Consider the following 23,077-nt stretch of genomic DNA (forward strand, 5'->3'; position numbering starts at 1 on the left):
AATTGTGCATATGATTTCAGAGGATCTAAGGATGCTAAAATACATCCATGTATCTCAGTGAATTTCAGATTAAAAATATCTGCATGAATTAAATTCAAAGATGGAAGTATCATTATTTACTTGGGAAGAAGGATGACATTCACTTTAATGCCTAAAATTTAAGCTCAGTGTAATTGAACAATCAACAGCTGTAGTTGACTGATAGTGCTTTAAATTTTTTAATAATGTCACGTCACATGGAGGGGGAAAAAAACAAATCCTCTTAACCAGTCACCATTCAAAGTCAAAACATGGGAATATAAATATTCAGTAGTATTTTAACTCTCATGTATAATTAAGAATGGATTTTGTAACTGGAAATGTAATTCTCTCAGGGAAGTATGTCATATTACTCAAGATTCACATTAGGAATATTTGTAGATTAACATTTTTATTGTTGAGTGGCAAAAATAACATATGTGGATTTAAGCCAAGTGATGATCTACTTTAAGCAGTTCGGTTATGGTACGAGAAAGGAACAGCTGGTTGTCAGCAGTGTTTACTGTGACTTTAACAGACCACAGCAGCTACAGAATGCAGTCTTAATGAAGGAGAAGCTCTAAAGCCGCCTGTGGAAAGAATTACAAATGTTTCAGGAATGCCACAGTAATTTGTTTTCTTCTATGGGTAACCAAATAAATCTGAGATTTCATTGCCTAAAAGAGGTGAAGTCCACAAGATGTGAATGTTAACAAATTCTTCAGGCTCTTTGAACACTAGTTTCATTTATTCTTTCTATTTTTCACTCCATAAGTGCTGTATTATTAGCATGGAGCTAAGGGAATAAATCCTTACAATTGTTTGACAAACTAAAGTTCAGTACTGTGGGGCCGCATCAATTTGAATTTCATGTACCACTATTTCCCTTGACATTTCACCATAGGGGGATCCCACACATTTACCAGGCTTCCATAATAAGTACAGGAGGATATTTGGAGCATATAATGAGTGGATACACACGAGATTGTGAGAATATAAGTCAATGTAATTTGTCAATTGATATGTGGAATTAGACTTTAATTGGAAATGAGTATTTCAAAAGTAGAAGTGTAGTATCTACGTTATTTAGTGTCAGAAGAAAGACACATGTGTGTCAGAAATTAGGACATAATGAATGACTAAGGCAGGAAAGTGTAATAAAATATGCTTTAGCACATAGCAGTTTTGTGAATTTTGAAATAGAGTAGAATCCAAAATAGAAGAGATTCTCAGATTCTTCTCTTTTTAGTTGTTTCAACATGATTCTATAAACCACAGTTTAGCAAACAGTGATCCATAGAGCAATTCTGGCCTATTAACAGTTATTTGTTGTTGTTGTTGTTTACATTTCATTAGATCACAGTGACAGTCATTTATTCATGTACTGTCTATGGCTGATTTATTATTGCACTTGCAGGGTTGAGTTTCTGCAACAGAGATTATAAAGGCCTACAAACTTTAAAAGATTCATTATCTGACCCTTTACAAAAAAAAGTTTACTAGCCCCACTGCATGAAAATCATGAAACGTTTAATTCACATTGTTTGATTTGTGGATTTCTTTAAGATCTCTTATTCAACCATATAGCCTCTAATATAAGCCAGAGAGGTAAAAACAAATTTATATTTGTCATAGATATTTTAATACAGTAAATGATAAATTCATAGTTGCATTAGAGTTTAATCAGGACAAGAGAACTACCAAAAATTTTGTCAGGTTAAAGAGATTACTATAGAAATTAGAATTTACATGAACGTGAAAGGAACTGGGTAAGTGAAAGTCAGAAAGGTGAGAATTGAAAGAGAAGCTACAATCACTGTCAATAACAGCCTGAGTCACTGGAGTCAGGCAGAGTTGAACTTCAAGGGAAATCCTAAAAGTCATATATAGCTGGCTGTCAGGTGAAACCATCAAGGGCAAACTGGTAGAGATTGGTGGAATTTGCTGCCTTTAAAAACACTTGTGTGAAGGGCTTGTCAGTTGACTTGGGTCCACTCCTAGCTGCCTGGGGCCAGTACTTTGGGATACTCCCTGGATTCTGGAATCTGCTGTAAACCTCTGTTTCTCTCTCAACCTGATCTGCTCCTGAGATCTTTAGAAAGTAATGGTTTCTTTATTTCTGTCAATTCTTATCAATTCCAGCTTATAAATATACATGAAAAAGAAATATGGGAAACAGAGTTTCCAGTTTTAGCTAAATCAACAACTATAGATTATGCTCAGTGATTCTGTGAGCCAGCAATTTGGACAAGGCACAGCAGGAAAGATTGGTCTCTGCTCCACTTGGCATCTTCTGCTGAAGTTTAAAGACCAAGAGGTGGAATCATCTGAAAACATATCCGCTTACAAGTCTGGTGGTTGGTGCTGGGGAAACCCAAAAGAGCTAAGAACTAGGGCTGCTGAACCTCCTTAGGCATCTTTATTTCACAGTATTTGGACTTTTTACATGTCAGCTCAGGTGTCCAATGGTACCTTTCATAAGAATAAGAAGTCAGGTGGAAGCTTTATAATTTTTATTACCAAGCTTCAGAGCTGCTTATCATAACTTTGCCATCCTCTATTAACATGAACAGTCACAAGCTTCTACTGAGATTGAAGAGGAGCAAACAAAGACCACACCTCTTGTTGGGAGCAGAGTCAATCACATTGTCAAGGGCACATATTTCTTCAACCCAGTTTGGAAAGCAAAACCTGCCACATTTTTAAAAAATGGTCATTCTTTCTGTAACTTCCTAACAAGTAAATTTAAATTTACTTTTTAGACTTTCTAATTTTTTGATATCACCACTCAAGACTAAACTCACCTCATGGAACAGCTCAAATTATTTTAAAATTTGATTGTTTCTTGTGTGCATCATGACATATTTACAGATATAAATTTCCAGAACTGTAAATTTTCCTCAGAGCACAGCTTATAGTATTTTACAATTTGATACTCTTTAACTTATGTGTTATTTACAATTATGCTTATAAGTTTCTAAATGTACAATTATGTTTTACATTTTTCTTTCTTCATTATTATCTGCCCAAATTTTGTTGTGGTCACAACATGTAATTTACTAATATGATTTAAGCTTATGAACTTTTTTAAATGATCCAGCTTGTTCTCAATTTATACAAATAACTTTTGTATGCTTAAAAAGAACATGTGTTCTTAGTTGTTGATTTTATTTTTTTAATACACAGACACATTCGACAAATTATGTTAATTATGTTGTTTCAACTGATTCATAAAATATGATTGGTATCTTCTATATCCTGAGAATTGGTGTTTATGTTTGGAAAAATGTGAATTAAGAACATAGACACAAATCCCATCTCCCAAGGAGCTTGTATTCTATAAAGACAAAAAAGGAATAATTAACATAATAACTAACTAAATAACTAAGTAAGTATAAATTAGAAATAATAAGTCACATGAGAGAAAAATGAGGAATGAGTATCATTGACATCTGTTGGTGTGGTGATGTCGATGGATTGCAACACTATATAAGGTGATTAAGGTTGGTCTCGTTGACAAACAACTTTTGTGTACAGATATCATTGATGTAAGGGAATGAGCCAAGTATATATCTTTTTCCAGTCAGAGGAAACATCCAATACAAATTCACTTATTTGGGAAGATCCCTGGCCATTTTGAGAACTAGCAAGCTGGAGAAAGGTAATCAAATTTGAGTGAGAGTAGTAACAGCTGAAGTCAGAGAAAGCACATGAAGCTAGACAGTTTTGTAAGATTTTGGCTTCTACTCACAGGAAATGGTGAGTTATGACATGATCTGCTTTCTGTTTTCATAGTATTACTCCACTCTATTGAGAATGGACTTGGTAGAAGAAGGCAGTTATTAGTTAAGTGCAGGAGTCCATGCAGAAATGATCGTGAGTAAAACCACGGTCCTAGAAATGGAGATAGAGATGAGTGGCTAGGTTCTGAATATATTTTGAAGATAGATAGTGGACTATTCTGTCATTAGGACTGGGTTTGAGAGAAAAAGAAAGAATAATAAAGTAGGACTCTGATAATTTTGATTTGGTCAATAAGAAGGATGACATTATAATTAAGGAAGGACTACAGATATAGAATATTTCAGAAAACACCAGTGGTTCAGTATGGATTATTAAGTTTTTGATGACAATTAGATATCCAGACAGTAACAGAGATACCTAGTAGGAAAAGTCTGGAGTTTAGAAGAGAGATATGGTCAAGAGATATACAACTGTGAGTTGACAATATGTAGATAGCATTTTATGGCAAGAGACCAAATAGAGTTTACCAAGATAATATTTGTAAATAGAAAAGAGAACTTCTTAATTCTAGGATACCCCAATGACTAAAAAAACCATGAAATGATTCAGCAAAGAAAATTAAGTAGTTCTCTGTAAAATAATACCAAGAAAAAAAAAAGAGAGAGAGAGCACGTAGTTTCTTATAAGCCAAGTAAAGAAAATATCAACTCAACTTGTCAATGTTAAATGTTGCTGCTTATGGACTAAAAACAAAACAAAACAAAACAAACAAACAATGATGAGAACTAAAAACATACTGTTTTATTTCTTTGGCAATTCCTGTGTGACATATGAGTATAGAAATTTCTGTCTTGTTTCTTTTTCTATCAAATTATAAGATTCTTATTAAAAACTGAGAACAAACTGAGGGTTGATGGGGGTTGGGAGGGAGAGGGGGGTGGGTGATGAGTATAGAGGAGGGCATCTGTTGGGATGAGCACTAGATGTTGTATGGAAACCAATTTGACAATAAATTTCATATTTAAAAAAAAAATAATAATAAAATAACTCAGTGGGATCTTTCCCTCTGTTAGAGAAGAAGCAAATAAACCCTGGCGCCATGTAAAAAAAAAAGAAATTATTATTATGAAAATATTCAAGCATTTACTAAAGTTGAAAGAATTTTATAGTGAGCACATATAAAGCCACACCCTAGATTTGTCATAAACATTTAGCTATACACATTTGTTATGCATCAATTTTAGGAACTCCATATAAATGGAAACACACAGTATTGCTCTATGCAAAAAGCTTATCTCAGTCAGCATAAGATTTTGATAGTCTTTCAGTTTGCTGTGTATTTTGTGTAAACATACTTCAATCTTCTATTGTTGGATACCAAAGTTGTTTCCAGGATTTGGATATTAAAAGAAAGCTTCCGTAGAAATCTATGGAATACATTTTCTATTTTCTTGGGTAACTATGAAAGAGTGGAACTGCTGGATCAAAGTGTGGATTTCACAAGAAATGTTTAAATGTTCATGCTCAGTTTTATAAGAAGTTAAAATTTTTCCTAAAGAGGTGGTAATTTCTACACACCCACCAATAATCTATGAAATATCCAGTTGTTTTACATCTTTACCACGTTAGTAATTCTGGTGGATGTGAGGTGGCATTTCATTATGGTCTTAAGATACATTGCCTAGAGGCACCTGGGTAACTCAGTTGGTGAGCGTGAGACTTCAGCTCAAGTCTGAGCTCCCTGTCCATGAGTTGGAGCTCTCTGCTGACAGCTCCCAGCCTGGAGCCTGTATCAGATTCTGGGTCTCCCTCTTTCTCTGCCCCTCCCCTGCTTGCTCTCTCTCTCTCTCTCATAAATAAACATTTATATATCTATATAATCTATATATAAAGGTATTAATACTTTGATATAATCTATTATACATATAGATAGACTATATGTAAATATATGAATGATTACTTCCATAAGTTCTCTAGAAAAACTTTATACATCTCCTAATCATAAAGATCATATCTTATCTTTTACTTTGAAAGCATTGTGGCTAATTTACAATTAAATTAATCTCAGGGTGCCTGGGTGGCTTAGTCAGTTAAGCTTCAGACTCTTGATTTCAGCTCAGGTCATGAAGTCATGGTTCATGGGATCAGACCCCCTGTCAAGCTCTGTGCTGACAGTGCAGAGCTTACTTAGGATTCTCTCTATCCCTCTCTCTCTGCCCCTTTCCCACTAGAGCTTGCTCTCTCTCTCTCTCTCTCCCTCTCTCAAAATAAATAAACTTAAAACAAGTATTCTCAAAATTATGTTTTGTGTATAGTTTGAAGTATGGTCAAATTTTTATTTTATTTATTTTTTGTATTTTTTTCCTCTGTGGGTACCCCGTTATGCCAGCACAGTTCTTGAAAAGGTGTTCCTTTCTTCAATGGATTGATTTGGTGCCCTTGTTAAAAATCAAATGATTGTAAATGTGAGAATCTATTCCAGGGTTCTCTATTCTAGCTTACTGATTTCCTTATTATCTTTATGTTAATAACATTCTGTTTTGATTTATAAAATAGTTTTACAATAAGATTTGAGGTCAGAAAATATACTGTTCCTTTTATCATTATAAACACTGTTCCCTTTGTCTCAGAAACTACTTTTTGTGTTGGAAGTTTATTTTATCTGATATTAAGGTAGCCATTCCATCTTGCTTATTCTTTTGGTTTGTATGGTATAGAATTTTCCTTCAATTTATTTTCAAATCATGTTTCTTTATATTTAAAAGGGATTTATCATACATAGAACATAGATAGAACTTAATTTTTTGTCCATTCTAACAATTTTCATTTCACTAACATTAAATGAAATTGTTACTATGGCTATATTTACATCTACTATTTTTGTTTAATTTCCTTTGTTAATCCCCCTTAGTTTTTGCTTCTATTCTTCCTTTCCTACCTTTTTTGTTATTTTAGAATTCCTTTTTAGTTTTTTATACTTATGCCTATTTGGTGCTTATTATTATTGTTTGCTTTAAGTATTACAATATATATCCTTAACTTTGCATAATACACTTCATTAAGTTATTCTACTTTCTGTGAAATAAAGGTACCTTGCCACTGTATAGATCCATATTCCAATCTCACTGTGCTTTATGCTACCTAGATCATATGCATTAGATCCATATATAGTATACTATTAAATTTGTTTTGAAAGGACATGTGCATATTAGTGGAACTAAGAGGAGAAAAAATATCTTTTATCTCTACCACGATACATTCTATTTCTGATGCTTTTCATTCATTCCTGGAGATTTAATTTTGCCTCTGACACAATTTCCCTTCATTTGAAGAATGTCCTCAGCATTTCTTATACGGCACATCTGCTGGAGATGAATTCTCTTGATTTCCTTTCATCTGAAAATGTCTTTATTTCTCCTTAATTCTTGGTTGACATTTTGGCTTGAATCTCATTTTTTTCTGTGTTTTCTGTTATCCCCCCAATCCCTTCGTAGGCTCATTTCAGTGTGTTCCATGCTTGCATGTTTCAAGGGTCAATTAGAAGCTTGAGCAGAGTTTACAAAGCAGATTGTGGGCTCAACATTGATGGTTTTCCTTTCCTAAACTTACTCAATTCCCAGAGGCCATCGTTACCTAAATTCCTTCTTTTGTTCTTAGGCCAGAACAGAATCTGTGCAATATCAGAATCTTATCTCTTCCATACAGGGCTGTGGCTGAGACCTAATTTCAGGCTGAAAATCAAAGAAAAATAGAAATTCTCCCCATGATGATTTTGTCTTGAAATTTTATTTTTATATATGCATAACAGCTTATTGAGATATAATTCTCAACCATAATGTCCACCTTTTCAAAATACATAATTTAGCAGTTTCCAGGATACTGACAGAATTGTATAATCAACACCTCCATCTAAGTTTAGAGTATTTTCATCATCCCCCAAATAACTTCCTTGTACCCATTAGCAGTCATTCTTCATCCATCCTTCTTAGATAGCGTTCCAGAAATTGTCAACTTTGGTTCACACTCCAAACCTTCAAGGTGGTTCTAATTGTTTTTGTATTCAACTCAGACTTTTTTTTTTCTTTCAGGTTTTTATTTAAATTCCAATTAGTTAACATAGGTTGTAATATTAATTTCAGTTGTAGAATTTAGTGATTCATCATTTATATACAACACTCAGTGGTCATCATAAGTTTCCTCCTTAATACCTATTACCCATTTAACCCATCCCCCTGCTATCCCTCCAGACTTTGAGTTCCTCTGTGAGGGATAGCTGATCCATTAGGCATTTGTTTATACATATCAGATGATGACGAATTGCTCTCCACATCAATTTTTCTTAATAACTTAAATCTTATTAAATACAAGTTATGTATTATTATCTTATAAACATATGAGTTTATACTGCTCCATCTTCCCTAAATTATTTTTCTCTTACTTAATAACTTTATTATTAACATTTTGTCTATAGAAGCAAATATTTATATTTACATAGCCATATAAGCCTTGTTTTTTATTAATATTTGACTAAAATATTCTTAAATCTTTCTAATTTCAACTTTTCACGATTTTTACCTTTAGGTGTGGATATATATACTAGCCAGAATAGAGCTGCATTTTTCCCCCTAATTAGCAACCATTGTCTTTACTTTAATGCATTCCTGCATTTAGCCCATTTATAATCACAGTAAAACATATTAATACTGGTTTCCATCATTCTAATGTTTCCATTGTCTATTTTGTGCACTATTTGCCTATTTCCTTTTTTATGATGAGTTATAGTTTCAGTTTGGAGGTTGATTTCTTTGTTACTTAAATTTTTCAATTTCTAGTTTGAAATTTATGCTCTATACTCTTCTTTTTGTACTGTGAAACTTGAAATTTTGCCAGGAATTTTACAAATAACAAATGCAAAGAGAGATGATGATATCTTGATTCTTCTAATAAATAATCAAGTGACCTTAGAACACATTAATTTTTATCACTCCCCCTCACATACTTATTTCTTTGAGAACTTAAGTTTATCCTTTTAAGCATCTAAATTAGACAAACCTACTGTTATCATTTTAGATAGTGTTTCATTTAAATAGACATATATGCATGCTATGTAATGTTTTTCTGCATTTGTTCTTGCCTCTTAAGCTTGACATTATCTTCCTTCACTCTGAAATGCATCTTTAGAAACTGCTTTATGAAAGTCATTTGTGCTCTATGCTCTCAACTAGCATCGACTGTTTCTTCTTTCAGCATCATAAATAATATCTTATTCTCACATTTTCTGATTAGTTTAAGCATGACTTCATATTTTTAGCTTGTTTTCTTTTGTTGTAAACTTTTTAAGTCCTTAGTGTATTATATTCCATTACGTTGTCTTTAAGTCACTCAACTATTTCATACATTTAGTCATTGATCTCTTGTCATTTTCATACAGTGCAATTATTTTCACAGTCTGTGTTATGTTCATAAAATTTATCACTGTGCCCTACAGTGAACAAAATCACTGTTATAATTAAACCCTTCATTTTTATTCCATCACTTATACTCATAAAGAATTATTTGTGAGGCCCTTTTGCACAACTATGTCACAAAATATTCTTCTACTTTTTTATTGTTTTTCACATTTACGATCTACCTTTAATTTGTAATTTCACTTATATTTGTAGCATTCTGAAAAATTTAATTTTTTTTGGTTGTTTGGATTTACTCACTTTTAGCCATTCTTCCTAGCCATCATATACTGTATTTTTCTATTACACGATAGTGAAAATTATACCATGTATTTATTTCCTTTTTTTCTTATTGGCTGTGCCAAGGTCATGTCTATATTACTAATCTTTTCAAAGATTCTAAATTTGGTTTTATTGGATTTCTTCACTTTTTCTCTCCTCTATTTTATTGATTCCTGCTTTCTTTTGTTTCTGTTTTTTGCCTTTTTTCAAAAGTGTATTCAAATTCCAGTTAGTTAACATATAGTGTAATATTACTTTCAGGTGTACACTATGGTAATACAACACTTCCACACAAACCCAGTGCTCATCACAAGTGCAGTCTTTAAGCCCCATCACCTGTTTAACCCATCCCCCACCCAATTCCCTTCTGATAACTATCACTTTGTTCTCTATAGTTAAGAGTCTGTTTCTTGGTTTGCCTCTCTCTTTCTCTCCTTTACCTCCCCATTGCTCATTTGTTTTCTTTCTTAAATTCCACATGAGCGAATTCATATGGTATTTTTCTTTCCCTGACTGACTTATTTTGCTTAGCATAATACTTTCTCATTCCATAAATGTCATTGGAAATGTCAAGATTTCATTTTTTTATGGCTGAATGATATCTCATTGTGTATATATATGTATGTGTCTATATATACACATTCATATATAAGTATGTATATATATACACATACATATATATGTGTGTGTGTGTATATATGTGTGTGTGTGTGTGTGTGTATATATATATATATATATATACACACCACATACTCACATCCTTATCCATTCATCCATTGATGACACTTGAGCTTTTTCCATAATTTGGCATTGTAGATAATGCTGCCATAAACATTGGGTGTATGTGCCCTTTGAGTATTTTTGTATTCTTTGGGAAATACCTAGTAGTGCAATTGCTGGATCATAGGGTTAAAGACCTAAATGTGTGACCTAAAACCATAAAATTCCTAGAGGAGAACACAGGCAGTAATCTTTTTGACATCGACCATAGCCAACTTCTTTGTAGTTATGTGTCTGAGGCAAGGGAAACTAAAGCAAAAATAAACTGTTGGGACTTCATCGAAATAAAAAGTTTCTGCACAGCAAAGAAACAATCAACAAAACTAAAGGCAACCTATGGAATGGGAGAAGATATTAGCAAATGACATATCAGATAAAAGGTATCTAAAATACACAAAGAACTTATAAAACCCAACACCCCAAAAAATGAATAATTCAATTAAAAATGGGCAGAGGACATGAATAGACATTTTTCCAAAGAAGATACCCAGATGGCCAATAGACACATGAAAAGATGCTCACCATTACTGATCATCAAGGAACTACAAATCAAAGCTACAATGAGATAATCGTCTCACACCTGTCAGAATGGATAAAATCAACAAAACAAGAAGCAACAGGTGTTGACAAGAATGTGGAGAAAGGGGATCCCTCTTACACATTTGGTGGGAATGCAAACTGGTACCGCCACAGTGGAAAACAGTATGGAGGTTCCTCAAAAGGTTAAAAATAGAACTACCCTATTATCCTGCCTTTTTCTTTAACATCACTTTCTCCTTCTTTTGGAGTTCCTGAGATACTCTTTTTTTTTTTTTCCAATTTACTAAGTTGACTCTTTAGCTCACCAATTTATAAACTTATCTGATTACTACTAAATCTATATTAAGTTATTTTATCTAAATTCTGATTTAGTTTTCTCTCATGAATTTATTAAGTAAACTATTGAAGCATAACATATCTACAGAAAATTAGGTGAATTATTAGAGCACATTCAGTGCAGTTTCAAAGAGTGAAAATACTCTTGTAAGCATCCTATAGCTCAAGATATAAAATATCATCTGCATCTCAGAAGGCTGGACCATACCATTTCATACCCCCAAATTGTTCAAGTTCCCATCAGTGTTAGATTTGTCTGTTTTTGAACTTTTTCTGTCCTAATAACTAAAAAGCTTAACAATGAAAAATCAACAACTGTCTTAGGTCTGTAAAAGAAATGAGGACACAGGGCAGGCAAACCACTGTCCTCAAGGCTGATCAAATAGGTGAAAACAGGGAGCCATGGTTTGCTGGAGCAGAGACTCACAAGCAGAAACCACAGAAACCAGCATAAGGGTAGGAAAACCTGAAATATAATGACAAACTGTTGGAGGCTTATGGTAGGTGAGTCTGAGAGTTAAACATTCCAGGGGTAGCCAGTCATAGGGGGCCCCTACAATATTGAGAGATTTACCTCCAGGAGACTTACAAGATCTCACAGTATATATATAAGAAAAATTCCCTCTTGCTTCCTACAGGGAGAGGAGGGAAGGAATGCTAGGAAATATGTCAGGGCACTCTTTTTTTTCTGTAAACAGACCTGCCTTCAGAAAAAATTCTTAAACAGAATCTAACTTTATGGGATATTATCAGAGCCTAATTGACCTAGGGGAAGTGAAATACTCAACTTAAGTCAGCTCTAGCTTTCCACGTGGGAGAATTAAAGTAACCAAGTCCAGCCCACTCTAGCCATCTAGGGGAAGGGAAAAAAAAAAAGACTGAGAAAACTTACGAAGTTCACAATCTAGAGGAATACTCACTAAAAGATTGAGACCTAGTCATAGGACTGTAGAATGCATTGTCTATCCCCGGACACCTTACCTCATATTACTAAAATACTACATACGGCAGTTTTTTTACTTGGTACATCATTATTCTGGTGATCAAAAAAACCCCAAATCCCATTCATAATAAAAGGCAAAAAACACAATTTGAATACAGAGCATGCACCAGAACAGACATGATAGGAGTACTGGAATTATCAAACCAAAAATTTTAAACAGGTATAATTAATATGCCAAGGGTCTAATGGATAGACAAAATGCAAAAACAGATAGACATTTTAAGCAGGGACTTGGAAATCAGAAGGAAAAAAAAAAGGAAGTTCTACAAAGATCACTATAACAGAAATGAAGAATGCTTTTGACAGCCTGATTAGTTGAGTGTACACACTTGAGGAAAGAGTGTCTGACACTGAGGACATCTCGACAGAAGCTTCCAAAGCTGCAAAAGGAAGTTCCAAAGCTCCAAAGAACAAAGATTAAAAACATTGAACAGGATATTTAAGGACTGTGGGACAACTGTAAAAGTGTAACATACATGTAATGGGAATATCAGAAGATGAGTGAAAGGAACAGAAGAAACATTTGAAACACTAATGACTGAGAATTACGCCCAAATTAATGCCAGACACCACACCATATATCCAGGAAGCTCAGTGAACACTAAGCAAGATAGAAGTCAAAAAATGACATCTAGGCATATTATTTTAAAACTACAGAAATTAAATAAAGAAAACATCCTGAAAAGGCAACAGGATGGGGAAAATCCTTACCTATACAGGAACAAAAGGTAAGAATCACATCCAACTGCAACTTAGAAACCATGCAAGCAAATACAGAATGGGGTAATACATTTAAAACCTTGAGACAAAATACTGGCAACATTTTTGCAGATCTCACTCCAAAGGCAAGGAAAACAAAAGCAAAAATAAGGAAATGTGGTTACATCAAATTAAACTGCACAGCAATGTTGTTGGTTTGCATCCCTCTCCAGAGCTCCGAGGGAGTAATCTGAAATGGGCCCCCCATATAAGGAAGGCAGGGAAAGATCTTAGAGGCAGGTCACTCCAGATTGGTAGTTGGTAGTTCTAATAAACAAAGGGAGCTAATATATAAGGTTTGTCTTGAGCAGAAGTAAGAGGAATGGATACCTGCATACAATTATCAAATCTGAAAAGTTTATATAGAGGCTTTAATTGAGCTCAGTCTCATATAGCACGCAGCATCTTTGTCCTTGAAGCAGCCTCTGGGAGCAGGAAAGAAAGCCAACCAGAACCCACATTCCAAAGACAGGAGAGGGGGTGAGGAGCCTCTATCACCCAGGGGCACCTGGCAGTCATGTCATTTCCATTATCTTAGCCAACAGAAAGAAACCATCATCAAAATGAAAAGACAAACTACTGAGTGGGAGAAGATATTTACTAATCATGTATTTGTTAAGGGTTAATATCCAAAATATATAAAGAATTCATACAACTCAATAGAAAACAAACAATCCAATTTAAAAAAAAATGAGCAGAGGATACAAATAGATATTTTTCAAAAGAATACACATAGATGGCCAACAGGCATATTGAATAGAGGCTCAACATCACTAATCATCAGGGAAATGCAAATCAAAACCACAGTGACATGGGTGCCTGGGTGGCTCAGTGGGTTAAGAGGCCTAAGAGGCTGACTCTTGGTTTGGGCTAAGGTTTCGATCTCAGCTTGTGAGTCCCAGCCCCATGTCAGGCTCTGCTGTTAGGCTCTGCACTGACAGCACGGAGCCTGCTTGGGATTTGTCTGTCCTCTCTCTGCCCCTCCCCGGCTTGCTCTCTCTCTCTCAATAAATTAATTAATTAATTAATTAATTAAATAAAAATAAAATAAAACCACAATGACATATTACTTACATCTGTCAAAATGACTATTATCAGGGGTGCCTGTATGGCTCAGTCAGTTGAGTGTCCAAATTCAGCTCAGGTCATGATCTCACAGTTTGTGAGTTCAAGCCCCATGTTGGGCTCTGTGCTGACAGCTTGGAGCCTGGAGCCTGGAGGCTGCTTCAGATCCCGTGTTTCACTCTCTCTCTGCCCCTTCCCAGCTCTAGGTCTGACTCTCTCTCAAAAATAAATAAATGTTAAAAACTTTTTTTAATGGCTATTATCAAAAAGACAATACATATAAATCAAATTTTATCCCAACTAAAACCTTACCTATGTGGACAATTTTGATAAGAATTAATGACATTTTTTTAGAAAAGCACAGTCTTTTTATTTTTACTTTTTTAGAAAAGCACACACTTTAAAAGCAAAATGTAGGTGGGAATGTTAATGAGAATGTCCTCATTTTTGTATTGTAAGCCAGAAAAAAAAGCTGCATTTTATTTTTAGAGCTTGGAATACACTGATCACTTTAAGTCTGTTAGAGGAGAGGGGTGTAGTAAGAAGAAAAAAGGAAGGTCAGAATGAACAGCAAATGCGGCTGTCATTGCTAAGTTGCATCAATGGAGAAAATGCCACGGGACATTATTCAACTAATCAGGGATAACATGAACGTCCCCATTCTGTCAGAAAATATGTACACAAATGACCTGTTCTTTTATCAGGAACAGTAGGATACAACAGCTTGGCCATTATTTATGTATAGATAAGGAGGATTTTTGTTGTCGTTTCCTTTCTTTCTGTGATGCATCCGTACAGCTTTTTTTTTTTTAATCTAGTATTCTTCATGCCTGAAACATTTTGAATAAAATATTAATAAAAATAAAAGCATCTCTTATTGTATAGTCTTTTTTCACTAATTGGTTTTGATATTAGCTATCAACTTATGAAATACCCTTTTCTCTAGAATAGGCTAAAAAAATTTGCCCTATTTTTTTTTAATCTTTATTTTTGAGAGAGAGAGACAGAGCACAAACAGGGGAGGGGCAGATAGAGAGGGAGACACAGAATCTGAAGCAGGCTCCAGGCTCTGAGCTGTCAGCACAGAGTCTGGTGTAGGGCTGGAACTCATGAACCGCAAGGTAATGACTTGAGCCAAAGTTGGACCCTTAATCTACTCAGTCACCCAGGTTCCCCTTGCCCTACTGTTAATAAGACTTTCAAACTTAAAAACAAAATAGGTTGTTTTCGAAGGGATTTCTTAAAATTTTCTGTTATTCTTTAATTATGAAGGATAAGAAAAATATAAAGTAGGTTTTTACCCTCTGCATGAAAATTTTCATGCCGTATATTGTTATGATATTTTGCTGGCAATTATTAACTATGTTCCATTTAATTAAAATGTGTGGCTAAATATCAACTGGTCATCAGGATCTGGAAAAGTATATTTGATTTTTGTTTACTGGTACTAAATTATCTTTCAAGTAGTAAATGATAATAAACATTTCCTTATTTTCCCCTGGGTCCTAGGAAGGAAAAAAGTACATGAGAAATAAATTGTTCTTTTAATTGTAACAGCCTTGGCCTAAGTCCCTTGAAGTAAAATTCTTTCTTCCTAGAAAAACAATAAGTACCTCGGTCAAGGTTGGGGCTGTTATGTTGCAAACTCTGTATTTAAATGTTTTGTGACTAAATTTTACATCCACTAAGTAACCGGAGAAGTATTCAAAAGATGACAGCCTAGGGGCACCTGGGTGCCTCAGTTGGTTAAGCGACCGACTTTGACTCAGGTCATGATCTGGCAGTTCGTGAGTTTGAGCCGGGCGTCAGGCTCTGTGCTGAGAGCTCAGAACCTGGAGCCTACTTCAGATTCTATGTGTCCCTCTCTCTCTACCCCTCCCCTGCTCACGCTCTGTGTCTGTCTCTCAATAATAAATAAACGTTAAAAAAATTTTTTTTTAAAAGATGGCAGCCCATCACAGCTAAGTGTTGTTTTAAAGGAAGGCATTAATTCTATATTATAATTACCTTTACACATAATCTCTTTGAAAAAGATTGCAAAGATTATAGCAATAATTTATATGAATGGTTTGATAGTGAAGAGACATTGAAGACTGACACTATTGCCATCCATTCTTCCTTCTCACTTAGCCATCGGTGGTCAAATCTTATAGACTCTTTTTGTAATCAAATAAAGGAAATAAATGCCACTTAACCTAACATACACACAACATTATAGTTGATGCGATGTATGGTCTTTCTCAGTGTTCAGAGGATGCTTGTGAGAACAGAAAGAATTTGTTTTGCAGCTATTTCCCATTTAGTGTCAAAAATTATTAACTAACAAGAGAAATCATAATGAAATGGAGGGAATTTTTCTTATTTTTTAAATGAAGAATGAAGATAAAATTTTATCTGTGTATATAATAAATGCATGAGAGTCATAAGGATAGGATCATAATGATAGCAATAAAATGAAAGAGCTCTATGAGCAGAATTCACTTTTCTATTTTATTAATTCTTATATCTTCAGTACCTGCATCTAGAATGGTATATACAAAGAGAATATCAATGTAAATAAGTTTCAATGTAAGTTATTGCTGAACACAAGAACTGTCACATGAAACACTAGAAACAAACATAAAACTTGGTTGGAAAAAATGTAAATTAAAAAAACAACTCATGTATATACCCAATATGGCCATCAACTTTTTCTTAATTTCTATTACTCCTGTCCTATTTTAATGTTGTTCTTAATGGTGATAACATTGGCTATATTATATATTAATCACTCTATTCATTTCTAAATAGTTATATTTTAATATGCTAATCAGTGTCTTCTGTACAATATTGCACAAAATATTAATATTTGCGCTCCTTGAATAGTTTTTTTTTCAACGTTTTATTTATTTTTGGGACAGAGAGAGACAGAGCATGAACGGGGGAGGGGCAGAGAGAGAGGGAGACACAGAATCGGAAACAGGCTCCAGGCTCCGAGCCATCAGCCCAGAGCCTGACGCGGGGCTCGAACTCACGGACCGCGAGATCGTGACCTGGCTGAAGTCGGACGCTTAACCGACTGCGCCACCCAGGCGCCCCACCTTGAATAGTTTTTTACTTCAAGTCTGTAATTTTATGTTTTTTAATTCAAAATCTTATTGCTATTATTTTATTTTATATTATTTTTAATTTTTAAAAAAATTTTATCTTTAAGAGAGAGAGAGAGAGAAAGAGAGAGAGAGAGAGACAGTATGTGAGCGGAGGAGGGGCAGAGAGAGAAGGAGACACAGAATCTGAAGCAGGCTCCAGGCTCTGAGCTATCAGCACAGAGCCCAATGCAGGTCTGGAACCTGGAGCCTTGAGATCATGACCTGAGCCAAAACCGGATCCTTAGCCAACTGAGCCAATCAGGCGCCCCATTATTGCCATTATATTATTTAAAAAAATTTTTAATGTTTATTCATTTTTGAGAGACAGAACAGAACATGAGCTGGGGAAGGGCAGAGAGAGAGAGACAGAACCCAAAGCAGGTTCCAGGCCCTGAGCTTCAGCACAGAGCCTGATGCAGGGCTCGAACTCACTGACCAAGAGATCAAGACCTGAGCCGAAGTCGGAAGCTCAACTGACTGAGCCACGCAGGTGCCCCTATTGCCATTATTTTAAACGCAAAATTATACAATGGACTCTTTTAACAATTTGCTTACTTTTGTTGAAATGTAGGATTAGGTTTTTATTTACGTATTTTACAATAATAAACCCAGCAAAGTCAGAAGTATGTATACAAGTTACAAATGATTTAAAAGCAAAATGGGAAGGCCACAGTTGGAAAATGAGTGATTTATTTGAACAATTATAGAATATAAACCTATCAACTCCATTTACAAAGTTTCCCTTATTGGCATTTACTAACCAAAAAAAAATTAAAGTACATATTTTTCTTATAATTTATATCACTTAGTTCATTTTCTGAATGTCAATACCTCATTGAAATCAGTTGATGGGTACCTGGCTGGCCCAGTCAGTAGAACATGCAACTCTTGATCTTGGGGTTGTGAGTTCAAACCCCATGTTGGGCACAAAGATTACTTAAAAAACAGAACTAAAAGAAAAAATAAAATCACTTGAAAATTTGTTAACATGATGTTTATAATTTCGTATTGGTGTTTTCAATGTTTTTTATAACTTTCCAACTAATTTCCTAACCCTAAAATATGATTTTGCTTATTTATTTTCTGTTTGGCATCTGTTTACAACAGTAATACTAAAATACAATGTGTTCGACATTGTTTGTCACACAGAAATTTACTTGGTTTTAAAGTGTCAACAAGTATCTCACTGAAGATTTCTAATTCAGGTTATTAGCAGATGATCCCTCAACTATTATCATCTCCTCCTAGCCAGCTTCCAAACTTCCAGTTTCCTCATCTTCTAAATTATCAAACACATAAGATACACATAATAGGTTCTTTTTTCCTGAACCATGAGATAATAACCATGAGACAGAGGGAGACACAGAAGCCTACACAGGCTCCAGGCTCTGAGCTGTCAGCACAGAGCCCCCAGGTGGGGTTCGAATTCACAAACAGCAAAATAATGACCTGAGCCGAAGTCAGATGCTCAACCGAGGGAGCCACCCAAGCACCCCTAAACCTATATATTTAAATTTTAAATAGTAATCATTTTGTTCCAGGGCCACCTGGGCGGCTCCATCAGTTAAGCGTCTGACTTCCACTCAGGTCATGATCTCACAGGCTGTGGGTTTGATCCCCGCATCGGGCTCTGTGGTGACAACTCAGAGCCTGGAGCCTGCTTCTGATTCTGTGTGTGTGTGTGTCTCTCTCTCTGCCCTTCCCCCACTCACTCTCTGTCTCTGTCTCTCAAAAATAAATAAACATTAAAAAAATAATAATAATAATTTTGTTCATGCATGTACACACTAGAAAAATGAAACTGTGTCATTTTGGGAGTAGAACTCAAGCGCTGGAGCTTTGGAGCATCCATCTTCTAAAATGATTAAAATCTTAGCTAATTTCAGAAAATTGAAAATACAACATTTTGCTTTAAACTTCAGTGACCATGCCAATCAAATTAATCACGTCACCTGTGTTCTACCTACTTTGTCTATATCGCCTATTTGGAAAACCTAGATTAAGCAACATGGCATTGCACAGAGAAGATTTTTCTTTCACATGCTTGTTTATATTATTGCATAAGATTTTCTGGTTCAGGAGAGATATTTAGAAAGTAAGGAGCCACGTAACGTAAACCTACTCAGGTCAGTTAAATTAACTGTTCAATGTGGCAACAGACCTAAATCCATCATATTAGAAATCAACCCATTTTACATATTTGTCACCTACTGTATTAATTTCATCAGAAATGTCACTACCTGAATGTTTTATCTCTTATAAGCTGTTGAATAACAGAGATACTTTCTAATTTTGCACATTTTATATCATCTCCCAGGCTGGAGTCTTTAAAAAATACACGTTCATTAAAGAGTAAATAAGAAAACTCAATTAAAAATGGAGTTCGATGGGGCGCCTGGGTGGCGCAGTCGGTTAAGCGTCCGACTTCAGCCAGGTCACGATGTCGCGGTCCGGGAGTTCGAGCCCCGCGTCAGGCTCTGGGCTGATGGCTCAGAGCCTGGAGCCTGTTTCCGATTCTGTGTCTCCCTCTCTCTCTGCCCCTCCCCCGTTCATGCTCTGTCTCTCTCTGTCCCAAAAAAAATAAATAAACGTTGAAAAAAAAATTAAAAAAAAATTGAGTTCGAATTAAAAACATAATAAGAAAAAAGTTCTATTTTACATAACAATAAAAATGATCAACTATCTAGACATTAAATGTAACAATTTTTCTTTTACAACATATATAAGAAAACCTCCAAAGGTACACAGAATAGACTTGAAAAAAATGTTAAAAAAGTACCAGACCTTTGGATAAGAAGATTCAGTTATCAGAAAAATATGTCAATTCACCCCAAACCTATTTTCTGTTGTCTCTGGGAAAAGATTACCACACCCCACCAATGGTGACTTGAAATGCTACACTGAGGGAGGGTTTACTTTCACACCCTAATGAGAGAAGCATGACTATTCACTTGCTTTAGCCAAAAAAAGTAAGGAAAATTGAATTGTGCTACATCACAGCAGAAACTAAGTGCTTTCCTTTGGTTTCACCATGTACTTTTTCCTTGGTTTCACATATGAAATAGAAAATCTATTCCTTTAATATGGTTCCAGAATAAGTAACACATGGAACATAACCAAAGCATATATTGATGTGTGGGTGACATATTTGGGAATTGTTATGGACTAACTGTTTATGTCAGAAACATATGAATGTCTTACCATTAATACATTAAGATCTAATCCCCAATATGATAGTATTTGGAGGTGGACATTTGGGAAATATTTGTTATGAGAGTAGAGCCCTCATAAGTGAAATTAGTGCTCATATAAGAAGAGGCCAGAGAGCTAGCCTCTCTGTGAGGATAGAAAGAGAATTCTCGGGGCGCCTGGGTGGCTTAGTTGGTTAAGCATCCGACTTCGGCTCAGGTCATGATCTCACAGTCCGTGGGTTCAAGCCCCGCTTCAGGCTCTGTGCTGTCAGCTCGGAGCCCGGAGCTTGTTTCAGATTCTGTGTCTCCCTCTCTCTCTCTGACCCTCCCTCACTCAAGCTCTGTCTCTCTCTGTCTCAAAAATAAATAAACATTAGAAAAAAATTAAAAAAAAAAAAGAAAGAGAATTCTCAGTTTGCAGCAGGAAGTAGGCTTTCACCAGACACCAAGTCTGCTGGTACCTTGATCTTAGACTTCCAGCCTCCAGAACTGTGAGAAATAACTGTTAGCTGTTTAAGCCACTTTATGGTAATGCATTATAACAGCCTAGACTGAGACAGAAATTGGTACTGAGAAGTGGACTGATGCTGTAACAAATATCCCAAAATCTTGTTGCTGAATAATAGGTAGAGGCTGGGAGAGCATTGAACAGCATGCTAGAAAAAGCCAATATCGCCATGAAGGGAATTTGAAAGGAGAGCTCTAGAGAATCCTTTCATCTTCCTAGAGGGTACATAATCATGAATAGAATGCAGGTAGCAATATGGACGTCACAGGAGATTCTACTAAGGAAATGAGGAACATGCTATTGAAAACTAGAAGACAGGCAATGCTTGGTACAAAGTGGCAAAGAACTTGGCTGAATGGTGTCCATGTTCTGGTGTTTTATAAAAGGTAAAATCTGTTAGCAATGACATTGGATATATCAGCTAAAAACATGTCTAAAGCAAAGTATTGAAGGAGCAGCTTGGTTCCTCCTGCCTGTTTACAGTAAAGTGTGAGAAGAAGTAAATTGAAGACAGAATTATTAAGCCAAAGGAAACTAGCGCTTAAATTTGGAAATTCCCAACCTATCTGTATTCCAAAAAAATGAGAAAGCATGTTCAGAAGAAAACATTAGGAGTCTGGCCAAACAACCACGTGATAAGTAGATCAGTGTGGATGTGAACCAGGAACTTGATCAGCACCTTAATCAGTAAGAACACTGCCAGTTTGAACTGAATAGAAAAGAGATCAGAAGGAATGAAGGAAGGCTGTCAGCCTATTTGGATTTCACAGCACAGGACAATAATACTGTTCAGTTACAAATGTGCTGTGCTCTTCTAGGAAAGGGAAGAATGACGCTGAAAGGTAATTCAGACATCATTAGGGCTGCCTGCTCCATTTCAAAAGAAGGAGCCATTGGCAGCGCCTGGGTGGCTCAGTCGGTTGAGCGTCCGACTTCGGCTCAGGTCATGATCTCACAGCTCTTGAGTTCCAGCCCCACGTCGGGCTCTGTGCTGACAGCTCAGAGCCTGGAGCCTGCTTCTGCTTCTGTGTCTCCCTCTCTCTCTGCCCCTGACCCACTCACATTCTGTCTCTGTCTCTGTCAAAAATAAATAAACATTAAAAAAAAAATTAAAAAAAAAAAAAAAAGAAGGAAAAAGAAGGAGCCATTGCCTTGCTTTCAGTCCTGTGCCCAAAGCCACTTGGGCCTCTACTCTGTCCTGCAGAAGCCTGGTGGGGACGGGGGCTCAGGGGGAGGACCCCCACCAACACAGCAGAGTAGCAGGGACAACACTGCAGTCTTCTTGGGGCTGGGGGGCAGAGTATGAAGCCAAAGAGGATTTTTAGGCACTAAATATATTCTAAGCCACACAAATAAAATGTGTCATTTAATTCTTAAAATTCTGTCAGTTATATATAATTTTCTAAGGACTCAGGCTCCTATACAGAGTGGGCTATGTTTAAAAACAGTTATACCTGCCCATTTTTTATTTGCATAAAAATGCATAATATTATTCAAGACCTATCCAGAAATGCAAATTGCTTTATTATTTTATTTTTATTTTTTTAGAGTTTATTTATTTATTTTGGAGACAGAGAGAGAGAGAGAGAGAGAGAGAACATGAGTTGGGGAAGGGCAGTGAAAGAAGTGGAGAGAGAATCCCAAGCAAGCTCTGTGCTGTTAGCACAGATCCTGATGCGGGGCTCAAACTCACCAACCTTGAGATCATGACCTGAGCCAAAATCAAGAGTTGGACACCTAACTGACTGAGCCACCCAGGCACCCCTCTCTCCCTTTCTAAAGTAGTGTACAGTCCTGTCAATATTCTTTAAAAAACCCATTATTTTATTTTTTAAAAAGTTTCAAAATAAAAATGAGAACAGATAACTATAAATTTTTTTTAAATAAAATCATCATGCAATATGTTTTTTGATATACATTGTACCAGGAACACATTTGTTTCACAATGAAAAAGCTTTAAGAGATAAGTATACTTCAGAGTCAATATTTTCCATAATTGGTTTTCCTGTATATTTCATACCAAATATATGCTACTGGATTAGTTGCTCAAGAGATTAAATTTACTCTCAAGCAAACTAGAACTGAAAAAAAAAAAAAAAAAAAAAGCAGGTGTTGCTGCTTAATGGAACTGTGAGCCTATTTCTGTAATGAGCTTTACAGATACATAAATCTTATCTGATTTTTCAAATCACATTCTGCATTTTATAAGAATTGTGTGCTACTGTGATGCCTGGGTGGCTCAGTCGGTTAAGTGTCCAACTTCGGCTCTGGTCATG

Source organism: Leopardus geoffroyi, chromosome B1 (assembly GCF_018350155.1).
Source record: "Leopardus geoffroyi isolate Oge1 chromosome B1, O.geoffroyi_Oge1_pat1.0, whole genome shotgun sequence".
NCBI lineage: Eukaryota > Metazoa > Chordata > Mammalia > Carnivora > Felidae > Leopardus > Leopardus geoffroyi.